The sequence below is a fragment of the Moschus berezovskii genome, chromosome 7 (assembly GCF_049115385.1).
Source record: "Moschus berezovskii isolate FMDL1 chromosome 7, NW_MosBer_1.0, whole genome shotgun sequence".
Taxonomy (NCBI): domain Eukaryota; kingdom Metazoa; phylum Chordata; class Mammalia; order Artiodactyla; family Moschidae; genus Moschus; species Moschus berezovskii.
The window spans coordinates 102,821,593-102,846,826 of record NC_142466.1 but is presented as its reverse complement, the minus strand read 5'-3'; positions in this window follow the sequence as shown (position 1 = coordinate 102,846,826).

Sequence of the window (25,234 nt, the reverse complement as noted above, 5' to 3'; positions counted from 1 at the left end):
ATGCCATTCCCTGGAGTCTGTTCCATTCTCCTTCAACTGGTGCACTTATCCTTCAGATCTTAAGCTTAATCACTACTTCCCACGCTGAAGGAATCCTCCTGATACGTGTTCTCAGAGCACTAAGGAAATGGAAATGCTGTATTTATTTTTGTGATTATTGGATTAATATCTACCTCCTCTACCGAAAATAAAAGTAAAAGTCAACATCATTTAATGTTCACCACGCACCAGATACTACAGGAATCCCTTGACACGTATTCCTTTATTTCAGTAGTGCCACAATCCCACGAGGAAAACGGGGCACAGAGAGAAACGACTGGACTAAGATTCTCTAGCAAGCAAGAGCTGGTATTGGGCTATAATCCCAGGCAGCAGCAGCTGGAATGGTTCCATGTCTATTTTCACTGACTATATCCCATGCCCAGCACAAGGTCTAGAACTTAACAGGGACTCCAGTAGAGCTGACTAGATTGACTTGTCTTGCCCAGCCTGAAGTTGCTTTGACACATGAAAGCCAGACTTGGGGACAACTTTACAAATCACTTTTACCAGCCCCCAAGCGAAGAACAACAGGAGACCTGGAGAGGGAATGAGATTCTCTTAAGGTCACACAAAACCACAGCCAGAAGCCGCATCTCCCAATTCAGCCTAGTGCTCTTTCCACGTCAATGAATGAAAACTTAAAATTTAAAAGTTAAGTATATAATGCTTAATAAATATTTTTAAACTAATAAAGAGTCATGACACTCCCTTTCCCTCTCCTAACTTTGCTATGGGATCTGGTTAAAGATGGGTGGGTAAGGAAAGAAAACCATTCTTCAGAAAGGCAGAGAAAAGCACAAGGATTACAAAAAATTGCTGTTTACAAAAATTGCTCCTTAAAAGAGGATTTTTTTAAATTTATGAGTGTTGAGCATTTTTTGACTCAAAATAACCTTGATTTAGCAAGTCCGTGTTTGAAGCTTACAATTATTTCAACGTGGTCATCTGTCATCAATTTCACTTTAGTGCGTCTCATTTGTTGTACTGATACTCATTCGCGCAGTGCAGTGCCATCATGGGTGTCCTGGGGCATGCAGTGACACAACCTGGCCATCAGAAAGACCTTCATCGTGGCTGGAGAGGTATTTTGACTATCTCTTCAGTTGGAATAGGGCAGGTCTGGGGATTGGTGAAAACAATAGTGGATTCTGAACTGTTTCTAGAGCTTCAGCTATATTCTCACAAAACGTGATTTTAAGTCAAGTACAGTCATTTTGGGGGCTTCCCTGGGGGCTCAGCGGTAAAGAACCTACCTGCCAAGGAAGGAGACACGGATTCGATCCCTAGGTCAGAAAAATACCCTGGAGAAGAAAACGGTGACCCCACTCCAGTATTCTTGCCTGGGAAATCCCATGGACAGAGGAGCCTAGCGGGGTACAGTCTACGGAGTTGCAAAGAATTGGACATGACTTAGTGTCTGAGCACGTGCCCAGAGTTGTTTTTAATTCCTCAAATCATTGGGTTGCCATCTGAATTATATCCAGCCATCCAACTATGGTATCTTTAACTCACTTTTATATTAAGAAGATCTTCAACTAAGACGGAAATCAAATCATTCCCTTGTTCTAGATTTAGAGCTGTGTTTCTCTGGAATGCTTTAGTAAATCTTTCCACAATGGCTTCAGAATGTTTTTCTTTCCCTCTGTGTACATAGTTTCATTTTAGCTTAGGGAGAAAGCCTAAAAAAATTTTTTTTTCCTATCAGGTTCTGAACATTAGCTTCCAACTTGGCCAACTTCTGACCACAGAGATACTTACTTTAAAAATCATTTCAAACATCATATCAAGTTTCAGTTTGGACAAATAATAAAAATATCCCTGCCAGTACTGAATAACTCCCTAGACACCAGAGTGTGCAAAAGAACTTACCCTCCCAAGATCCAGAGCCACTCTCACAGATAACCAAAAGAAAGAGACCGTTCCCCTGTTGGTGTTGCTCAGTCATTTAGTCGTGTCCGATTCTTTGTGATCCCCAAAGCTGCAACATGCCAGGCTTCCCTGTCCTTCACTATCTCCCAGAGTTTGCTCAAACTCATGTCTATTGAGTCAGTGATGCCATCCAACCGTCTCATCCTGTTACCCCCACCCCTCTTGCCCTCAATTCTTCCCAGCATCAGGGTCTTTTCTAATTAGTTGGCTCTTTACTTCAAGAGGCCAAAGTATTGGAGCTTCAGCATCAGTCCTTCCAATGAATATTCAGGAGTGATGTCCTTTAGGATTGACTGGTTTGATCTTCTCAATGTCCAAGGGACTCTCCTGAGTTCCCCCTGAGAGCCTGACTATAGTCAATAGGAGCCCAGCTACAAATAGGGTGCAATCCACATTTCTGTCCAGCCATATTTTGAAGGCCCCCAACCTGATGGCTGTCAGCCACATTCTTAGAACACAGCATGAGACAAACTGTTCCATCTCTGGGAGAGAAAGAATCAGTTCCTCCTCTGTCCATGGGATTCTCCAAGAATACAGGAGTGGGTTGCCATTCCCTTCTCCAGGGGATCTTCCTGACTCAGGGATCGAACCTGCGTCTCCTGCACTGCAGGCAGATTCTTTACCATCTGAGCCACCAGAGAAGCCCTTAGAAAGGAAGGAACAGTTTGAAATTTTACCTTAGTCTCTGGAACAGGCACCACAGATAGGGATTAAGGAAAGCCAACTTTGGGAAGAATTCTTACCCTTTGCAGGCTTCTGCTAGTTTTCCCGGGGTGCTATCTAGAGGCTCTAGAACATGTTGGTGTCTCAGTGGGTCTTATCCTAGTCCTCAGAAACTGTAAAGAAGGAAAAATAACCTTCCCTCCACCCTTTAAAGTGGCCAAGACCCCTTTTTACTCTAGGGCACCTTTCAATGGATGAGCTCATCTATGTTAGAAGTTCTCCACCATGCCAACGGTAGTTCAAGACGATCTTTGGAAAGGTTAACCTACTTGTTCAGCCTTAAAGTTTATTCACCTGAGGTCTCACACTGGCCCCAGTTAAGCTTAAGTAAGACCCAGTTCAATCCCAGACTCAGACCAATTTCTAAGTAGGATCCAATTTATTACTGTCTAGGTTCCAGACCCAGTCTGGACAAAAGAAATGCTCAAATCAAGTCTGAAAGCTGTGGAGATGGGATCCAAGACTTGGGAGGGACTCACCCACCACGTCCAGAGACCACAAGAAGGCAGCCACTGAAGGGGCTACAACAGTACCCACTGATGGCTGCTTCCTGCTCCTGGAGACTCTGAGGGGCCTCCTGCAATTCCTTCTTCTGATACCAGAACTGTTAAAAGATGAACTACACCAGAGTAAAAATTGTAAGAGTTTATTTCAGTAAAAGATACTTGTTACTTGGAAGAAAAGCTATGACGAACCAAGACAGCATTTTCAGTTCAGTTCAGTTCAGTTGCTCAGTCGTGTCTGACTCTTTGTGACCCCATGAACCGCAGCAGGCCAGGCCTCCCTGTCCATCACCAACTCCCGGAGTTCACCCAAACCCATGTCCATTGAGTCAGAGATGCCATCCAACCATCTCATCCTCTGTCACCCCCTTCTCCTCCTGCCCTCAATCTTTCCCAGCATCAGGGTCTTTTCCAATGAGTCAGCTCTCCACATCAGAGGGCCAAACTATTGGAGTTTCAGCTTCAACATCAGTCCCTCCAATGAACACCCAGGACTGATCTCCTTTAGGATTGACAGCTTGTATCTCCTTGCAGTCCAAGGGACTCTCAAGAGTCTTCTCCATCACACCAAAAGCATCAATTCTTCTGCACTCAGCTTTCTTTATAGTTCAACTTTCACATCCATACATGACTACTGGAAAAACCATCACCTTGACTAGATGAACCTTTGTTGGCAAAGTAATATCCCTGCTTTTTAATATGCTGTCTAGGTTGGTCATAACTTTCCTTCCATGGAAAGTTTCCTTCCTTTCCTTTAATTTCATGGTTGCAATCACCATCTGCAGTGATTTTGGAGCCCAGAAAAATAAAGTCAGCCACTGTTTCCCCATCTATTTGCCATGAAGTGATGGGACCAGATGCCATGATCTTAGCTTTCTGAATGTTGAGCTTTAAGCCAACTTTTTCACTCTCTTCTTTCACTTTCATCAAAAGGCTCTTTAGTTCTTCTTCACTTTCTACCATAAGGGTGGTGTCATCTGCATATCTGAGGTTATTGATATTTATAAAGCAGAAACATCACTGCCAACAAAGGTCTGTATAGCCAAACTTATGGTTTTCCAGTAGTCATGAACGAATGTGAGCGCTGGACCATAAAGAAGGTTGAGAGCCAAAGAACTGATGCTTTCAAACTGTGGTGCTGGTGAAGACTCTTGAGCATCTCTTGGACAGCAAAGAGATCAAACCAGTCAATCCTAAAGGAAATCAACCTGAATATTCATTGGAAGGACTGATGTTGAAACTGAAGCTCCAGCATTTTGGCCATCTGATGCAAAGAGCTGACTCACTGGAAAAGACCTTGTTAACAGCTGGGAAAGATTGAGGGCAGGAGGAGAAGGGGGCGACAGGGGATGAGATGGTTGAATGGCATCCCAAACTCTATAGATGAGTTTGAGCAAACTCCAAGAGATAGTGAAGGACAGGGAAGCCTGGTGTACAGCAGTCCACGGGGTCACAAAGAGTCATACACAACTGAGCGACTGAACAACAACAAAACCAGCAAAAATCCATTCCAATCAGACAGCACAAAACCCCACCAACAAGAGCTAGGGAGAGGCTTTTATAGAGAAGACACAAAAGTGAAGGAAGGAAATTACTGATTGGTGGGAGCTTAGGACTGGTTGCGCCTCTGTGATAGATTGGCCTCTGTGACTGGCTGGCCTCAGTGTTTTGATCTCATGGCTTCTAGGCCTTGGGGTACCAGAACCCCCAGCTGCTGCCCCTCCCAAGTGTGCAGTGGCCACCATGGCGACTGCCAGAGCATATGGACAGAACCTCCCTCACCTTCACAGGACGGGGTGTGCCAGCCCTGTGGTGGGGCCCAGCACCACTCTTTGTTTAGGGCTTCCCTGGTGGCTCAAATGGTAAAGAATCCTCCTGCAATACAGGAGACCTGGGTTCAATCCCTGGGTTGGGAAGATCCCGTGGAGGAAAGCATGGTAACCCACTCCAGTATTCTTGCCTGGAGAATCCCTATGGAGAGAGGAGCCTGGAGGGCTGCAGTCCATTGGGTCACAAAGAGCTGGACACGACTGAGCAACTAAGCACAGGCATTTACAGCCTTAGATTTTGGTTTGCTGATGCGGGCACCATGGCAGCCAAGCCACCTCAGTCTAATGTTCTCCTTGTTTAATTAATTTAACACTGTTAAGATGACACTGAGCTCTACAGATATGGATATGAAAGCCTAAAGAGGGAAAGGTATTTGCCCAAGGTCACACAGTGAACAGGAGATGGCCTGATTCTGAGTCAGGACTCACTCCATGAGAAAGACAACTCCAGAACGTCAACAACACGATCACCTTTCATAAGTTGGGAGGCTAGTGCAGACAGTCTCATCAGGGATGTGCCAGTGAGCTGTGGAGAATCCAGCTCAGAGGCCAAGTTAGATCTCAGAGCAGGTGTCTCCGCCAGGGCCTGGGAGGACCACCACAAAAATCCTGCAAGAAGGCGCCGTCCCTTACTCTGACACTGGTTTTCCCACCAGCCATGGCATGGAAGCTCAACCCTGGCTTGTTGTAATACTCTGGATTAAAAAGTTCACCATGTGCTCTTTGGAAAGCCTCCCTCCGCACCCAGAATATACGCCTTCATGGTTCCCCGTTGCCAACAGAGCCCATGGTCTCCTAATAGAACTAGGCAACAGTGATAAGGTCTCTTCAAAATGTTCCAAATGGAAATGACACATGTTTTGAGAAGAGCACTGGTAAGCAGGAAGGGGTCCAGAGGAACTTGCCAAACTGAGATGCAATGTTTGGCAGGAAACAGAGAAAAAAGGAAAACTGGGAGGCAGGTTGAAGGACAGGAAGGCTGCCTCAAATGTCTGAAGGGCTAGTGTGTACAAGACTGGCAAGGTGTTCTCAACTACAAATTGGCACTTGCCATGGGTGCTTGCCATATAACCTCTACTAGGATTAACCATGTGCTGCTGCAGCTGCTGACCTTCAACACCACCTGAAAGGAGTTTAGGGTGGAGAGCAGAAATGAGGCACTCTGTGCTTGGTTGGGAGGGGGGTACTGGCAGGACAGGTCTTCAGACAGTTAGGGATTATCAGGAGCTGATTTTATAAGCTCAATTCTTGTATTAACATCTCCTCATATCTAGAAAAGCACTAAAATCCTTCGTGGTGACAATGGTTTCTAAAAACTAGTAGAAAGCTTCATAAGACTAACACAAACCTTCTGGGAAAATATATGCTTTACTGCATGTACATGCCCTTCATCAAAATCACATATACACTGTTCCTCCCCCCTACCTCTTTGGAGCAGTTTTATCTGAAGTGCTCTCTCCCGGGCTACAGTCCTCATTTTGCCCCAAATAAAACTTAACTCGCAACTGTCTCATTATGCTTTTTGTTTAAGTTGACAGTGTATTCCAAGGGTCTCCAAGGAACAAAAAAATAACAATCGAGGCTGCCCATGATGGGACAGCCCACAGGACAGCCCGGGCAGGGGGTGCAGGGAATAAGAACGCACACTAAATTCCTTTCTCTGCAACACACGAAGCCAGTTCCCCCGTCTGTAAAGGGATGGTGCAATCGATTCTCATAAGGTTGTTGCAAGCATTAAATAAGACCATGATTTTTCAAGGCTCATCACAGGCCTGACCCACAGTAAGTCCTCCACAGAGTGTCACTGTTGTCATCAGTGTTTAGAGGAAGTGAGTTCTTTGTCCTCACAGGTATTCAAGCAGCAACTGGTCAATGCACTGCAAAGCTGTGTTGGGAAAGAGACTCCTGCATTAGACAAAAGGGAAGATTAGGTGACCTTAAATTTCCTTCTATTCTTGGCTTTCAAATTCTTTGTCTCATTGAAACTGAGGTTAACGTGAAGTCCTCTATTGGATTACCCTCGAGGGCTCCACTTTGGGGTTTTGTTTTTCCACCTTTGTTCTTGCAAAGCCTTGCCATGGAGCAGACTCTGAAAGCACAAGCCAGGAAGGAAAGCTTCTTTTGCTTGGAGGGTGCATTCCTGGAATTCCCAAGATTCCAGTTCCTTCTCATCCTCAAATTGTCAATATTAGGTTCTTGTGGGGAGGACAGAAAGGTCACTCTCCAAACCACAGTTGCTCCCAGGCTCTGATCTGAATAACTCAACTCATCCTCCCTGAGAGCTCCAAGCCCATCTGACAAGAACCGGGGTAATTTAGGCTAACAAGAAGTCATTGTTTGGGTAGGAGAGTGACAACTTCACCTCTTGGTGAGCAAAACCAGGTCGGAGAACATAAATCCAAGGGACTCCTTGCAGCTGAACCAGAGGCAGCCTTCCCCAGATTCCCTTCTTAGCAAGACCAAGGCCTAGAGGAGGAGGAGGAGGCATTTATTGGGGATTGCTACAAATTCAGCTTTACTGCCACTGCCTTTAAAACCACAATATAAAGTAACTCCCACAACACACTGAAGATAAGCTCTTTAAAGAAAATATAAAAAGCATTAGCTTGGCAATTCACCCAAACCTCATCATGCACCATAGACATTTTTGAAGTTTAACAAAGAAAAGCACATCATTAAAGAATACTGCTCTATCACCATTCTTATGCAAATCCTTCCAGATAGTTGGGTGGAAAATTCCATCTAACACGCAGCAAGAAATAAATGTTGCAGGGTGGAGATTTCAGCTATACTGAGTGCATCTATCACTTGCATAATCCAAACTACTGTATGTGCGCTGACTACAGAATGAGTATTGATCCATTCACCATGTAAACATCAAGTACTTTCTATTATTACTTGAAATAGCATGCTATCACAATTTCTATTTCCTCCTCCTATCTTAAATAGAAGTATTGCACATTAGTCCTTTCCTTCATGTACTTTTTTGCACAGCTATCTAACTACAGTGTTCAGTGTGGTGCTGAGTTTCCTGCAGACATCTGCAGTATTAGCTTTAAAGCACTTTATTTTCAAGTCATCTCTGATGGGAGACAATACAACTTTCATTTACCCAGAAACCTGTTACCAGAGCTTTTCTTAGAAAGAAACAGGCACAGGGCACATTCCCTCCCTCTCCTTCTCTCTCTCATCATCAAAATTCTTTGCTGCTCACCCCCCACCCACCCATTTACCCCCGAACCTGCCCCGCTGCTGAGACCACCAGCATCAGGATGCACTTCCAGTTTCACTCCCCCAAGTGGACAGGACCTCCCAGGTCTCTTTCTCTGAGGTCATGAAATATACATTTGCCAAGCTGAGAATGCTATTTCATTTCAGGTCACCTTGTTATGGAAGCTCAAGACTTGACTCTGCCGCAACGTTCAGATGTCTGAATGGACGAACAAAAAGTATTCTGGAGAATCAGTTCTGATGTTCGAGAGTATCGAAAAACATCTTAAGGAGTGAGCCTTCTCCTCCCTTTCGTGCATTCCCCAGTATAACAGCTGGAGGAAATTTGGACGGGGTTCCAGACCCTGGAAGGGCAATTTTAGCTCAAATAGCTTGGAGCTACCTACAGCATAATTCTTGTTCTCCGCTGCCTGTGGCAATCCCTGGGCACCACAGGCATCCAGACGCAGTGCACAGTGCTTCTCGTGATCCCACACGCTCTGAACGGCACATGCTGTGTGTGGCTTAACTAGATTTCCAGTGTCTTCTGAGCCCAGCAGCCGCTCCAGTCAGAGCATGTTCAATCTCATTTCTGTCGATGGGAATCTACACATTGCAACTGTAACCTTCCACAGAGCCCACAATACCCCTCCACTGGCAACCCCAGTTGCCCAACCCTACTGTTCTCTTTAACCAACATGTGGAACCTGCACATTTTCATTGGGGAAAAAAATTAAAAAACCAACAACAACAAAAGCTGGGGCTTTGTTTCATGGAAAGAAAATACCCGGAACCAGCTGAGCACTATTTAGCTGCCATGCTCATGTCCCAGCTCCTTTCAATCCATTGAAAAAATAATAATAATTAACCAATTCATTGAAATTCTTCTTAATAAATGGTAGCTTTGTTACCAAACTAGACTGATGCAAACTCAAAGAGAGAAAATTCTGCAATTGGATAGTGTGTGTTCAATAAATATTCAAAGAAGAGAGAGTGAGGACATTGTAAAGGAACTGTACATGTAATTCGCAGCCTCCAATAAATTTTCAACTTTCTTTTTTTTTTTCAACTTTATTTCTTGACAGCAACTATTCGGTCTCTTGAATGCTCAGTTGTGTTCATAGCAAGAAAGTGTGACTCACTTCCCCAACCATGTGTCCCTTCCAGAAGTGGAACAGGATTTAAGACACATACATGCACTCTTTCTTACGTATCTGATCATTTGAAGTGAACTGAAAAACCTCATAGTAGTGGATCAGATTGCTCCAACAATAATTGTGCTAATGTTTGGGGAAAATAAAATTAACTGATTACAATAAAAGCAGCTCATAGCAACCACTGTCAATTGCCTCTTCATTTCTCCCTCCTTCTGAACGACAACATTTCCTGATTTTGAGGTTATTGCCACTCAAGCGAAGGTGACCCTCTCCCCAGCTGAGGTTCAGTCCACTCACCACTACAGGTGAACAGGCGGTAAATGACTGACCTACTCCTCTTGGCAGTGACTGGTCCAGGAGGCCACTACAATTCCTGTGTGGATCACATTTCTCTGATCTTTTCTAGTAGCAGCTATCAAACTGTATTTAGGTAGATTTCCTCCTTTTTCTTTCTGGCCAAGATTTCCAGGTAATCCCACTCTGGGGGACCACCGCTGAATCCTGACCTCGAGGTGAGGAGGAATCCTCCACTGGCCTTGCTGTTGCCTTTCCTCCTGTGCTGTCACGGTGCTTCATCACTGATCTGCACATCTTCCTGCAAACAGAAGTACTTTTGTTTGTTGAAACTTTTAGGATTTCATGTCCTTGTGTTACTTGAAAAGCTCTATTACCTACAGCGTGGCATGGCCCCTCAGCCTTGCTGTACATCATCATTTCTAAAGCTGCTCCAGGGAGTCCTAGGGATTCAGCCGTATCCACCATTGACAAGGTGGGGTAATACCATAAACGATATTAAGAGACTAAAGACAAGGATTTCCCTGCTGGTCCAGGGTTAAAAATCTGTCTGCCAATGCAGGGGATAGAGGTTTGATCCCTGGTCCCAGAGGATATGATATGTTGCGGGGTATCTGGGTCCTGTGCCACAGTTACTGAGCCCTCGCCCTAGAGCTCACGCTCTGCAACAAGAGAAGCCGCCACAATGAGAAGATCGCACACAGCAACTAGAGAGCAACCCCCGCTCATCACAGCTAGAGAAAGCTCATGTGCAGCAATGAAGACCCAGTGCAGCCAAAAATAAAATTTAAATAAATAAATAAAAGACTAAAGACAGCTTGGGAGAAAATATCTGCAATCTGCAAATAAAGTTTGAAAACCTGTACTATATGGAATTTACAAATCAAACTTAAATTTTTTAAACAGACAAGTTGATATTAAAAAATGAGGCAAGAATATGAACATACAATTAGGAGAAGAAATACAGGTGACCAATAAATATATGAAAAGATTCTCGGCTTCACTCCTAATTAGGGAAGTGCAAAATAAAACAATGAAACACCATTCTCAGCACTAGACGTTTGCAAAAATGATAAAGACATAATATCCGGGGTTACAAATAAAGCAGCAAAATGGGCACTCTCACACATCTTGATGGAGTGTGAATTGGAACACAGTTTTGGAGGACAATTTGGCAATGTCTATCAACTTAAAATGCAATTCTATTTTGGGAGTCTGCCCTACAGATATATTTGCACATGGCTGCAAAGATATAGCTACAGAGACACTCACTACAACATGGTTTGTCATTGCAAACACACAGGAACCAATGTAAATGTCCATCAATAAGGACCAGATTAAATATATTCTGGCATAGGCATAAAACAGAACAGGGAGCAAACATTAGAAAACAATGAGGCAGATACAGGTCCTGTTATAGAAGCACATCTATAGCACATCTATGTAAAAGAAAAAGAAAAGCACATCTTCCAAAAACAAGTTTAATAGAAGATAATATATACCTTTTTCTAATATAACTATACAATGTCAGAAATATAGTAAATACCCAATAAATATTGGAAGTATAAGTGGCTTGGAAATATTTGCTGGAGGAATGAATCGCTGAAGAAGAAATGAATGATGAATGAACGTGCATGTAAACATGAAAAACGTGAAGGTACGCAAGGTTAACAGTGTAATGGGAGAGAATCACTTTTCAACTAATGTCTTTCTATAGACTGAAATGAACTGATAGATTGCTTTTAAATGTTTACAGGTATACGCGCTATCTTCACAATAACAGAAAAAGTTAAGGATCCAAAGATATTCATAGCTTAACCAACACTGAAAGATCAAGGAAAGACAGAGAATATTTGCAACACACATAACAAAGTAAACGCCGCAAAACATAAAGAGCATTACTAATTAATAAGACAGAGATAAACAGCCAGTAAAAAAGTAGCAACAGCCAAATGGTGTGTGGCTGAGAGTGGTAATCTCTGCTGCTGCTGCTGCTAAGTCATTTCAGTCGTGTCCGACTCTGTGTGACCCCATAGACGGAAGCCCACAGGCTCCCCCGCCCCTGGGATTCTCCAGGCAAGAACACTGGAGTGGGTTGCCATTTCCTTCTCCAATGTGTGAAAGTGAAGTCGCTCAGTCGTGTCCGACCCTTAGCGACCCCACGGACTGCAGCCTACCAGGCTCCTCCATCCATGGGATTTTCCAGGCAAGAGTACTTGAGTGGCTTGCCATTGCCTTCTCCGGGTAATCTCTACCCATTGCCTATTCTTCTTTCTTACAAACAGAACTACTTTAGGGAGTGGGACCAGCACTGTGTTGATCACCCAAAAGAAAATTATCAATGACAAAAAAACATGTGAAGAGACATTCAACTTCACATAATCCAAGAAATACAAATCAAAATAAAATACCTGATTTTTGCTCATAACACAGGCCAAAAAGAAGGAAAGATTTTATGATCCAGTGTTGACAAGGACTTAGAAGAAGGCATTTGCCATCAAAGTCAGTGGGAGTGCAAATTGGAACAGTAATTTGGGCAGCAATTTGACATACCCATCAAATTTTAAAATACATCACCTTGGACCTAGAAACTCCACTTCTAAAAATGCATCCCACAGAATCCCTTCCACCATCACCCAAAGATGTATATATGCCCAAGAATGTTCACTAGAGCCTTGCTCATTAGCAACGATCTGGAAGCAGTTTTGTTCATTCATCAGTGGATCTGTGAACACGAACATGAGTCAAGATCTCTGCCCTGACAGAGCCTGAGTTCAGTGGGGGGCAGAGGAGAGAGACGATAAACAGGAAACAAATAAGCATGATGCGTTCCAATAAACGGAAAGCTATAAAGGAAATGAAACAAGGGACGGGATAGAGCGTGTCTGGAGATGTAGAGGCTGGCAGGGCAAAAGGGAGACTGTCGTTCCTGGAGCCATGGGGAATGCCTCCCTGGAGGCTGACACAGAGTTAAGATCAGAACGATGACAAAGAACTAGCTGAGCAAATGCAAGCCCTGAGACACAACAGGATGAAGATGGAGGCTAAAGAATAAGGAGGTGAAAGGGCGTGATGAGACTGGAGAGAAGGACCACGGCCTGAGATCACTTAGTCCTTGAGTCTCGTCTGCAGATGAAGAGTCTGGGGGGCCACTGGGGCATGAGCAAGGAGGGACATAACCAGGTTTACCAGTTTTAAAAGACCACTCTGGCTGCTGGGTGCAGAAAGAACCGTAGGGAGTAACGAGAGAGGACCAAGAGCAGTGAGGAGGTCCTGGAAAGGTGTACCGGCGGCTTCCACCAGGGTGTTGGTAGTGGAGGAAAACAAGTGTCCGGCAGGTACATATTTTGGAGACAGAGTCTATAGGATTTGCTAGCCAACTGGACTTGGAGTCCTACAGTAAAGGGAGAATCAAGGATGTCTCCCAGCCTTGGGGCCTGAACACCTGGCTGGGGTGGTGATGTTATTTTCAAAGAGGAGAAAACCTGGGGGAGAAAGAAGTTTAGCAGAGAAAGTCCAGAGTCCATCTTGGCCTTGATGAGCTTGCCTGTCCTACAAGACAAGTAAGCAGAGATAAAGTTGGAAATTAACATATATATTCACAACTGCACAGAGAAAAATCCGGGAGGTTATCCACCTAAGTGATAAAGGGATTCTCTTCAAGAAGTGGAATTGGGGGTGGGGGGGGTGGGAGAGGCGAAGCGGGAAGAAGTCACTTCTCCATTTGACTGTATGTACATTAATAAGATTGGAAATTGTTACAATGAATATGTATTACCTTTGAAATTTAAATAAATGAATACAAATAAAAGAAGACTGAGAGATTTTCAAATCTTTCCACAGAGAGTTTTCTTCAAACAAAATCTTACCTAGAATGTTCATCCCACCGTCATCACTCAGGCCTTAGCTCAAATAGCACCTCCTCAGAGAGGCCATCCTTAACCATGGGACCTCGAGGGGCCCCGCCATACTCACCCAAGTCCACACCCTGTCTTACTGATACCACCTGCAACCCAAAATTAAACTATCATTTATTAGTTTACCTGTCCTCCCTACTAGAATATAATGGTCAAGAGAGCACGGTTGTCATATGTTTTATTCTCCAAGTATTAGGTTGGTGCAAAAGTAATGATGCCTTTGCATTGTTGACCTTTACTGTTTGACTTTGGAATACATTCTTAAATGCAGTTATGTTATAAATCATTTGAATGCATATTTCTTGCTTTATGTTTTTTTGCTAATGACATCACTTGCTGTTTATATGTATTTTAGAATATGACTTATTACATTCTGTTTATTTTATATGTATTTTAGACTATTACTTATTACTTGCTTTTTATTTTATATGTATTTTAGAATATAGAAATGTTAGACAAAAAGCAAATTCTAGTGATTTTTTTTTATTCGCGTTCAAAATGGGTTGTAAAGCAGCAGAGACAACTCACAACACCAGCAACACATTTGGCCCAAGAACTGCTCATGAATGTACAGTGCAGTGGTGGTTCAAGAAGATTTGCAAAGAAGATGAGAGCCTCGAAGATGAGAAGTGTAGTGTGCAGCCATCAGAAGTTGACAACAACCAACTGAGAGCATCATTGAAACCGGTCCTCCTACAACTACACAAGAAGCTGCCAAAGAACTCAATGTCAACCATTCTATGGTCATTCGGCATTTGAAGCAAACTGGAAAGGTGAAAAAGCTTAATAAGTGGGTGACTCGTGAGCTGACCGCAAATCAAAAACATCATCATTTTGAAATGGGTTGTCTTCTCTTACTCTATGCAACAACAATGAACCATTTCTCAACTGGACTGTGACGTGCAGTGAAAAGTGGATCTTATGTGACACCCGGTGAGCCGAACTCGCACCCAAATGAGGGGCCTGGTCACTGTTTGGTGGTCTGCTGCCATTCTGATCCACTACAGCTTTCTGCATCCCAGCGAAACCATTACATCTGAGAAGTATACTCAGCAAATCAATGAGATGCATAACAAACTGCAATCCCCGCAGCTGGCATTGGTCAAGAGAAAGGACCCAATTCTTCTCCATGACAACGCCCAATCGCACGTTGCACAACCAATACTTCAAAAGTTGAACACAGTGGGCTACAGAGTTTTGCCTCATCTGCCATATTCACCTGACCTCTCACCAACTGACTACCACTTCTTCAAGCATCTGGACAACATTTTACAGTGAAAATGCGTCCACAACAAGCAGGAGGTAGAAAATGCTTTCCCAAGAGTTCACTGAATTCCAAAGCATGGATTTTTATGCTATAGGCATTAACAAACTTATTTCTCATTGGCAAAAAATGTGTTGATTGTAATGGTTCCTATTTTGATTAATAAAGGTGTGTTTCAGCCTAGTTAAAATGATGTGAAATTCACCGTCCAAAACTGCAATTACTTTTTCATCAATCTCTCTAGAATGTACAACAGGGAGATACATACAGTAGGCACTCCATAAATACTCTTTTGATTAAAAATGAATTCCAATTTGAACTCAAGATTAAAAAAAAAAAAAAAACTGAGCAGCTTCAACTGAACTGAAGCCAGGGGTCCAGAGTCTTGCCATTGTCTCCCTCTCCATTTCCTTCCCACCACCACTGGGCTGCCTTAAGGTACATCCAAGCGACCCCCAGGACCTGGCAAAAAACTGTATAAAACCCACAGGATCACCCGATGGCTCCGCTCTTTTCCAGTTGAGACTGCAAAGGTCTGACCTGAGCCCTCCTCCTCAGGAAGCCTGCCTCCTCCAGGTTCTAGCCAACATGACCAGAACAGGTCTGTCCAGACTCAGCATTAAGTTCCACCTGTCTCTTCCCATGATGCCTCCATCGCCCCAACTGCTCCACCCAGGTAGCATCCACTCCCACTCCATGCTCCTGCTCATGAAGGCACCCGCGAGTACCAGCCCCAGCTCAGCCCTGCACTGGGCACGGCGGGTCCGGAGACAGGCAGCCCAGGGCCCTGTACTGCAGAATCAGAACCTGGGAGATAATCCAGGGCCAAGTCAACACCAGCAGTGACCCTGGCATTCTGGTGGCTCTCGCAGGCACGTGTCAAGTCCAGTGGGTCCCGAGTTCTTTGTCGAGTCTTCCAGATTGACAATTCCTGAGGTCGCACAGTCAGGGCTGGCTGTGTTTGTGGCACTCACGCTGCCTTCAAGATGATGCTACAGCCCCACTTTCAACAAAGGGAGCCATCATCTATCTATCTTGCCACTTCAACGCCACTTCCAGCAGGGGTTAGCAGGCATCTCTGAGCATTATCTTCTGCCCCTTCTGTGGTCCACAGGCAAGGGGCCCTTGGAGCCCCTCCCAGGCCTCAGTCCAAGCCAGGTGGTTTCACCTATGAGCCTGTTGCCTGCCAGGGTCCAGGCCAAGCATCTCTCAGCAAGAGCCCAACAAGGAACCAGGAGGGTGGCAGGTTTTCAGCAACCTACAGAAAGGTTATTCCCCACCAGTCTAGGGAACCTGCCCCCGGTCACAGCCATCCTCCAACGCCCAACGTCTCCCTTGGCTATGGCTATACCTCTGCTTGCGAGTGGGCTGAGGGCAGGAGAGACGGCTAAAGCCAGGAAGGACTAGAGCAGAGAGGAAGGCCCCTACAGTCCTCACCATGATTCAAGAAGGCAGGACCGCCTTCCCAGGAGCCCCGCACGTGGTGCTCAGGGGGCCCCTGCTGGCCGTTGGGCGCATGCGCGACTCTGGGGGCGGGGCTGCTCAGGCCCCGGGCTGCTGCTGGGACCCACAGAGACACCCCAGTCTGTGACGTGCACCCACACAGAAACACGCATTCCACACCTCCAAGCAAGCATGTGCACACAGCCAGAGCCGTGTATGCCGGGACGTGCAGATCTGCGCTCCAGCGTTCGAGCGGAGAGGGAACACGATGCGCGTGCTCCTTCGCACGCGCCTGCGCACCTCCACCGACAGGCAGGTTCACTCACGCAGCTGCGCGATCCCGTGAGCGTGGTCCCTTGCAAAGCCTCGCCCTCCCAGCCACTACCTAGGGGAAGAGGGCCCCGTGGCTCCTGCCCCCCGCACTCCGGCTCTGAGGGGCAGGCAGAGCTCACGCTGTAGTTTAGGTTCCCCAGGGCCTCCGGCAGGACCTCAGCTGTGGCCTGGGGGTCTGGACTGCAAGGCCGTGGTGGCAGCCGTGAGCCTCCGCGGCACGAGGACAAAGGCGGAGGGCCCTGGCGGACAGTGATCTCCCTACTGGGTCCCATCGCGTGGTAGGCAACAGCAGCCAGGGGACGGGGTCAAAAACGCCGGGAGCTGATGCTCTTGAAGTCTCCGAGAAGTTGAGGCTGTAGGCAGACATCCCGGAGGCTGGGACAGGGGCTGGGGGCTCCAGGGATGACAGAACCTCAGAAACCCGGAATGGAGAAGGAGCAAGGAAACACAGTACACGGAATGCCTGCCGTGAGCAGATAGGGCTCGCACCTCGTCTGGTTCCAGCCTTACCCCCCCGGGAGGGGAGGAGTTGTTACTAGTCTTCACAGCCTCCATAACAAGCCATCACAAGGCCCATTTTCTCCTTAAATAGCCCGCGGATTTTCCCACTGATGCACCAACAAGTCCAGGCTCCCCTTAGCTCTTCAGTTCAGTTCAGTCGCTCAGTCGTGTCCAACTCTCCGCGACCCCGTGAATCACAGCACGCCAGGCCTCCCTGTCCATCACCAACTCCCGGAGTTCACTCAGACTCATGTCCACAGAGTCGGTGATGCCATCCAGCCATCTCATTCTCTGTCGTCCCCGTCTCCTCCCCTCCTCAGCTCTTAGTTGGGCCCTTTCCCCTCGCTGTCTCATCCAACCCACCTCCATCATTCAGGATGACCAGTTTTAACAACACAAAGTTTTTAAATTCTCTTCGTGGCTTCCATGACTTCCTGTTCTAAAGACTGAGAAAACCTTCATCTCTGCTCTGCACCCTCACCGACCTGTCCTGTCTCACTGATCCCCTCACTCTGGTTTCCTCCATTCCACACGGTTGTGAATTCCTCCAGCGCCCTGCGCCTTTTCCCATCTCAGGGAAGCAGGCTTCGCACCTGCTCTGCCTTCTCTCCCACCCCTGTTCCCTTGCCTGATAAACTCCTCCTTCACACTTCATGTCCCCCTGGAGGCCTTCCATGTCCCCCTCCTCTCTCTCTGTTAAACACTCATAACTCCCTGCAGTGTCCTGCCACAACACACAGCAGTGCTTGTTAGCAATAATTACCTGTCTGTGCTGTTATGCGGCTCCCTTCCGCCTGCTCCATCCCCTAGGCTCCCAGCCATGTGACGATAGAGACCCTGTTGCTTGCTCACTCTTTGATGCCCAGGTTCGTAGAAATCGTACATGCTAGAGACGATGACATCCAGGCTGGGTGCCTCTGCCTGCAAACAACCATCCCTCATTCAACAAGCTGCTCTGTGTCCCAGAGGGCAGCGCCAGGAAGGAGGACTAGATGTTTCTGGATCCCGAGACGCAACCTCCTAGGTTAGGCCCTGCTTTCAATGATCCAATCCAGCCCATCTTTTCACTAACCCCAGCACTCAGCAGGCCAGACTCTGTAAAAGTTTCTACCTGGGCAGGCCTGAATTATTATCTTTCTTGGGCAAAATGATAGCTGATTGGCAAAAGGCAGTGCTTACCTGCAATCTCAGGTTGGCAGATAAATAAAAATAAACCCAGTAATTAAAGAAAAAAACCAGCAGGTACAGCATCTCGGGAAGGCAGGGGGAAGCTTTTTCATCATGAAGCTGAAAGCATACATAATGAAGAACAGTGATCAAGTAAGACTTTTCACCTCCTGAACATCTTTTTAGCCACCATCCAAAGGACAAATCAGGCTTTTGGAGCTCCTGAAAGCTTGTGGTCGGAAAACTCTAAAGTAAACAAGCCTCCTTGGGGCCGATTCATGATTCCCAGGGGCCCTTATTCTAAAATTATTAAAAGTTTGAAGACAAAGACGGCAGAGAATTAAGCCAACATCAGGGCCTTTCTAACTGGGCAACTACACAGGTCACACACCCACAGAGCTGGCCCTGCGCTTTCACACATACAGTTCAATTCTGGAAACATTCATTCACTAAGCATCTCATCTGAGCCCAGTTCTCGCCCTCATGAAGCCCAGAGCCTAGTGGTGGAAGATTAGCCATCACACAGCTGAGAAGATAACCTGATGTGTCTCTCTACTCCCCTGGAGGCAGGCGAGGTGGATGGCCTCCGTTCCAGATCCCAGAATCCCAGGAGCACACAGTGAGTTGTCAAGGTGTATGTATCCTGGGGATGCTCTCACACTGTGGATTACTTTACTCACACTCTGCATAGGCCTGGGTGCCTTTTGGAGGAGGGAGTCAGGGAAAATCTGAACAGAGCTAGTCCTGCTACTTCAAGAAGGTTTGGGTCTTTGGAGAGACAGGGGTCCCTGCTTGAGGTCGTGTGCAGTCCCACATCAGCAAACTACACTCTAACAGAACTTGTGATTGATATCACCCAAGACGGCTCTGCCTCTCTGTGCCAACTAGAGTGGGAAGTTTGAGGACTTCCTTTCCTGGAATCCTGAAGCTGCAGTGTTTTTGCCAAAGAAGATCCAGAGGAGGAATCAAGGCAACCTTCACCTCCCCACGTATCATAAAAACAGTCACCGTTTGTTGGTGAACCACTGCCCTGAACCAAGCACAGCATTGGGAGCTTTTACATTTAAACTTCATGTGAGTTCCCTAAAGTGTGTCTTATCCCTGTTGTGAAACTCGACTTAAGGCTTGCTGGGTTTTGCTTGTGATTTAATTTAGCACTCACCACATACCAGGCACTATTCTAAAACATTTACAAATAATAACTCATTAAATCCATGTAGCCAGCCTATAAAATAGATACTATGACTATTACTCCCATGTTACTTACAGGGAAGCAGACCAGAGTGTGAAGTTACTCACTCAATGTCATGTAGAAAGTAACTGGCAGAACAAGGATGCAAACCCAGACAGACTAGCTCCAGATTCCATGACCTTAACGGTTATGTTGTGTTGCTTCTCCAGATTCAAAAAGCAAATAGAATAGACTGCAAGCTTAATTCAAGGCCTGGACTGTTATTTGTATCTGAGGTTTTATTCCACAGGTATTTGCAAATGTCAAGTACATCATTCTTATCATTCTTTCTAGAAAGCAGCTAACATGGATTAAACTTTGTGCTGAGGATTGAGATGGTTCAATTCAGTTCAGTCGCTCAGTCACCAACTCTTTGCGATCCCCTGGACTGCAGCACACCAGGCCTCCCTGTCCCATCACCAACTCCAGGAGTTTACACAAATTCACGTCCACTGAGTCAGTGATGCCAACCAACCATCTCATCCTCTGTCGTCCCCTTCTCCTCCTGCCTTCAATCTTTCCCAGCTTCAGGGTCTTTTCTAATGAGTCAGCTCTTCGCATCAGGTGGCCAAAGTATTGGTTTCAGCTTCAGAATCAGTCCTTCCAATGAACACTCAGGATTTCTCTCCTTTAGGATGGACTGGTTGGATCTCCTTGTAGTCCAAGGGACTCTCAAGAGTTGTCTCCAACACCACAGTTCAAAAGCATCAATTCGTTGGCACTCAGCTTTCTTTATACTCCAAGTCTCACATCCATACATGACTACTGGAAAAACCATAGCCTTGATGAGACAGACCTTTGTTGACAAAGTAATGTCTCTGCTTTTTAATATGCCATCTAGGTTGGCAATAACTTTCCTTGCAATGAGTAGCATCTTTTAATTTCATGACTGCAGTCTCCTTCTACAGTGATTTTGGAGCCCAAAAAAATAAAGTCTGACACTGTTTCCACTGTTTCCCCATATATTTCCCATGAGGTGATGGGACTGGATGCCATGATCTTAGTTTTCTGAATGCTGAGCTTTAAGCCAACTTTTTCACTCTCTTCTTTCACTTTCATCAAGAGGCTCTTTAGTTCCTCTTCACTTTCTGCCATAAGGGTGGTGTCATCTGCATATCTGAGGTTATTGATATTTCTCCCGGCAATCTTGATTCCAGCTTGTGCTTCTTCCAGCCCAGCATTTCTTATAATGTACTCCTTTCCCAATTTGGAACCAGTCTGTTGTTCCATGTCCAGTTCTAACTGTTGCTTCCTGACCTGCATACAGATTTCTCAAGAGGCAGGTCAGGTGGTATGGTATTCCCATCTCTTTCAGAATTTTCCACAGTTTATTGTGATCACACAGTCAAAGGCTTTGGCATAGTCAATAAAGCAGAAATAGATGTTTTTCTGGAACTCTCTTGCTTTTTCAATGATCCAGCGGATGTTGGCAATTTGATCTCTAGTGCCTCTGCCTTTTCTAAAACCAACTTGGATAACTGGAAGGTCATAGTTCCCAAACTGTTGAAGCCTGGCTTGGAGAAGTTTGAGCATTAGTTTGCTAGCATGTGAGATGAGTGCAATTGTGCAGTAGTTTGAGCATTCTCTGGCATTGCCTTTCTTTGGGATTGGAATGAAAACTGACCTTTTCCAGTCTGTGGCCACTGCTGAGTTTTCCAAATTTGCTGGCATATGGAGTGCAGCACTTTCACAGCATCATCTTTTAGGATTTGAAATAGCTCAACTGGAATTCCATCACCTCCACTAGCTTTGTTCCTAGTGATGTTTCCTATGGCCCACTTGACTTCACATTCCAAGATGTCTGGCTCGAGGTGAGTGATCATACCATTGTGATTATCTGGGTCATGAAGATCTTTTTTGTACAGTTCTTCTGTGTATTCTTGCCACCTCTTCTTAATATCTTCTGCTTCTGTTAGGTCCATACCATTTCTGTCCTTTATCGAGCCCAACTTTGCATGAAATGTTCCCTTGGTATCTCTAATTTTCTTGAAGAGATCTCTAGTCTTTCCCATTCTGTTGTTTTCCTCTATTTCTTTGCATTGATCGATGAGGAAGGCTTTCTTATCTCTCCTTGCTATTCTTTGGAACTCTGCATTCAGATGCTTATATCTTTCCTTTTCTCCTTTGTTTTTCACTTCTCTTCTTTTCACAGCTATTTGTAAAGCCTCCTCAGACAGTCATTTTGCTTTTTTGGATTTCTTTTTCTTGGGGGTGGTCTTGATCCCTGTCTCCTGTTCAGTGTCTCAAACCTCCATCCATAGTTCATCAGGCACTCTGTCTATCAGATCTAGTTCTTAAATCTATTTCTTACTTCCACTGTATAATCATAAGGGATTTGATTTAGGTCATACCTGAATGTTCTAGTGGCTTTTCCTACTTTCTTCAATTTCAGTCTGAATTTGGCAATAAGGAGTTCACGATCTGAGCCACAGTCAGCTCCCGGTCTTGTTTTTTCTGACTGTATAGAGCTTCTCCATCTTTGGCTGCAAAGAATATAATCCATCTGATTTCAGTATTGCCCATCTGGTGATGTCCATGGGTAGAATCTTGAGATAGACCTGGATTCAAATCCCAGCTCTGCCATTTGCCAAAGTGGGAGGCTTGGACAACTAATTTCAGATCTCTGTGCTTCAGTTTCTTTGATGTAAAATGGACATAAAAAAAACCCAACAACCTTTTAGAGTTGTGGTGAAGATGAAATGGGCTGATGCAAATAAAATTCTTTGCACAGGGCCAGGCCCAGAGTACTGAACACAGGTTCGCAGTTACTGTTTTTAACACTATCATCTTCTTTTCATCCATATAGAGTGTGATACTGAGGGGCAGAGTGAGAAGAACATGGAATCTGGAGAAAGGAAATCCTGGATTAAAATGTAGCCGCATAATGTGTTCCTTGTATAGTCATAAGCAAGTCACTTCTAACACCCTTTCCTCCTCTTTACTAGAGATTCTGACAAGAGCTACTCTCCCAACATTTGTCAGGATCTCATAAGCTAATATGTGTCAAAAGGGTTTCCTGCTTATCTACCAAGAAACACAAAAATTTTGTTCATCATTTATATAAAATAGCCCATCAATAGTGGACTGAATGGTGACCCAAAAAATATATCTCAACCCACAGATGAAGAGAAAATATTTGTAAATGAAGCAACTGACAATGTATTAATCTCTAAAATATACAAATAGCTCATGCAGCTCACTATTAAAAAAACAAACAACCCAATAAAAAAATGTGCAGATCTAAATAAACATTTCTCCAAAGAAGACACACAGATAGCCAAAAAGCACATGAAAAGATGCTCCACATTACTAAATACTAGTGAAATGCAAATCAAACCTACAGAGAGGTATCACCTCACACCTGTCAGAATGGCCATCATCAAAAATATATATATATATACAAACTATATATGCTATAAGGGACATAGAGAAAAGGGAACCCTCGTACTCAGCGGAAATGTACATTGGTGCAGCCACTAAGGAGCACAGTATGGATGGAGGTTCCTTTAAAACCTGAAAACAGACCTACCACATGACCCAGCAATTCCACTCCTGGCCATATATCCCGAGAAAATCATACTTTGAAAAGATGCATGCACCCCAGTGTTCAGTGCAGCACTATAATATTTATAACAGCCAGGACACAGAAGCACATATTTCACACAAACAGAATAGAGATTATCATATGATATCACTTACATGTGGAATCTAAAAAAAAAGATACAGATGGACTTATTTACAAAAAAGAACTGACTCACAGGCTTCAAAAACAAACTTCTGGTTACCAAACGCGATGGATGGGCAAGGGGATAAATTAGGAGTTCGGGATTAACATACACACTGCTATACATAAAACAGATAATCAATAAGGATCTACTGTAAAGTATATGGAACTCTACCCAATATTCCTTTATAGCCTATATGGGAAAATAATCTGAAAAAGAGTGGATATATGTATATGTATAACTTAACCACTTTGCTTATACAGTTGAAACTAATACAAAATTGTGAATCAACTATGCTGCTAAGTCACTTCAGTCGTGTTCGACTTTGTGTGACCCCATAGACGGAAGCCCACCAGGCTCCCCCATCCCTGGGATTCTCCAGGCAAGAACACTGGAGTGGGTTGCCATTTCCTTCTCCAAAATCAACTATATTCCTATATAAAATAAAAATTAAATTAAAAAAACTTGTCTCAATCCGAACCCACAAAACCTGTGAGCATATGTTTTATTGCAAAAAGAATCTTCGGAGATGTAATTAAGTTATGGATCTCAAAATGAAATTAACCTGGATTATATGAAAGTGAAAGTTTTCAGTCATATTCAACTCTTTGCAATCCCATGGACTGTAGCCCTCTAGGCTCCTCCGTCCATGGAATTCTCCAAACAAGAATACTGGAGTGGGTAGTCATTCCCTTCTCCAGGGGATCTTCCCAACCCAGGGATGGAACTCAGGTCTCCTGCATTGCAGGCAGATTCTTTATCCTGTGAACCACCAGGGAAGCCCAGATTATCTGGGCAGACCCTAAATCCAATGACAAGTGGCAGGAGAAGATTAAGAGAGAAGGAGAAGAGATCTGAGTTCTGCTGGCACAGCCAAGGAAGGAAGCCCTGGATCCAGCAGAAGCAGGAAGCAGCAAGGATTCCAAACCAGAAACTTCCAAGGGAGTGCGACCCTGCCAGCACCTTGATTTCAGACTTCTAATTCTTGAAACTGTATAAGAGAATGAATTTCCGCTGCTTTGAGCCACCAAGGGTATGGTAATCTGTTATGGCAGCCCTAGGAAACTAAGACAATGTCCCTGGGGAGAAAGAAGAAAGAAAACCCAAGAGAAGGCTGCCTCAGTTTCCTTGAGCCACCATAACAAAGTACCACAGACTGAGTGGCTTAAACAAAAAACATTTATATCTCACAGTTCCAGAGGTTGGAAGTCCACAATCAAGGTGCCGGCAAACTTGCTTTTTGGTGAGGACTCTCTTCTTGGCCAGCAGACATCCCCCTTGCCATTGAGTCCTCACATGGCCTTTCCTCTGTGCTCACACAGGAAGAACGCTTCTTCTTGCTATAAGAACACCAGTTCCATCAGATGCCAGCCTACCTTTCTGGCTTCAACATCTAAAGTGAAAGTGAAAGTTGCTCAATCATATCCAACTCTTTGCAACCCCATGACTGTAGCCTGCCAGGTTCCTCTGTTCATGGAGTTCTCCAGGCAAGAATACTGGAGTTTGTAACTGTTCCCTTCTCCAGGAGATCTTCCCAACCCAGGGATCAAACCCAGGTCTCCCACATTGCAGACAGATCCTTTACATTTGAGCTACCAGGGAAGCATCTAAAGGCCGTCTCTCAAAATACAGTCACATCGGGGGCTGGGGCTTCAACATACAAATTAAGGGAAACACAATTCGGTCCGTGACAGAGGCCACGTGAACAATATGTGAAAACCCAGAGCATGCAGACGTGGCTTCAACACAGCAAGTGCAGGCAGGCATTCTGGAACACAAGCTAACTTCCAGGAACTGGGCCCAGGACGTTCCTCAGTGATGGCCCAAGAACAGGCAGCAGCAAAGGGAGGGCCTAGAGGAAAATCTCCTACCCTCGGCTACCTCCCCAACTCGGCCTCACATGTGCTTATGCCCAGCCCTACTACTGCCCTTTATTCTTATTTTTTAATTGAGCCTGCAGTACACG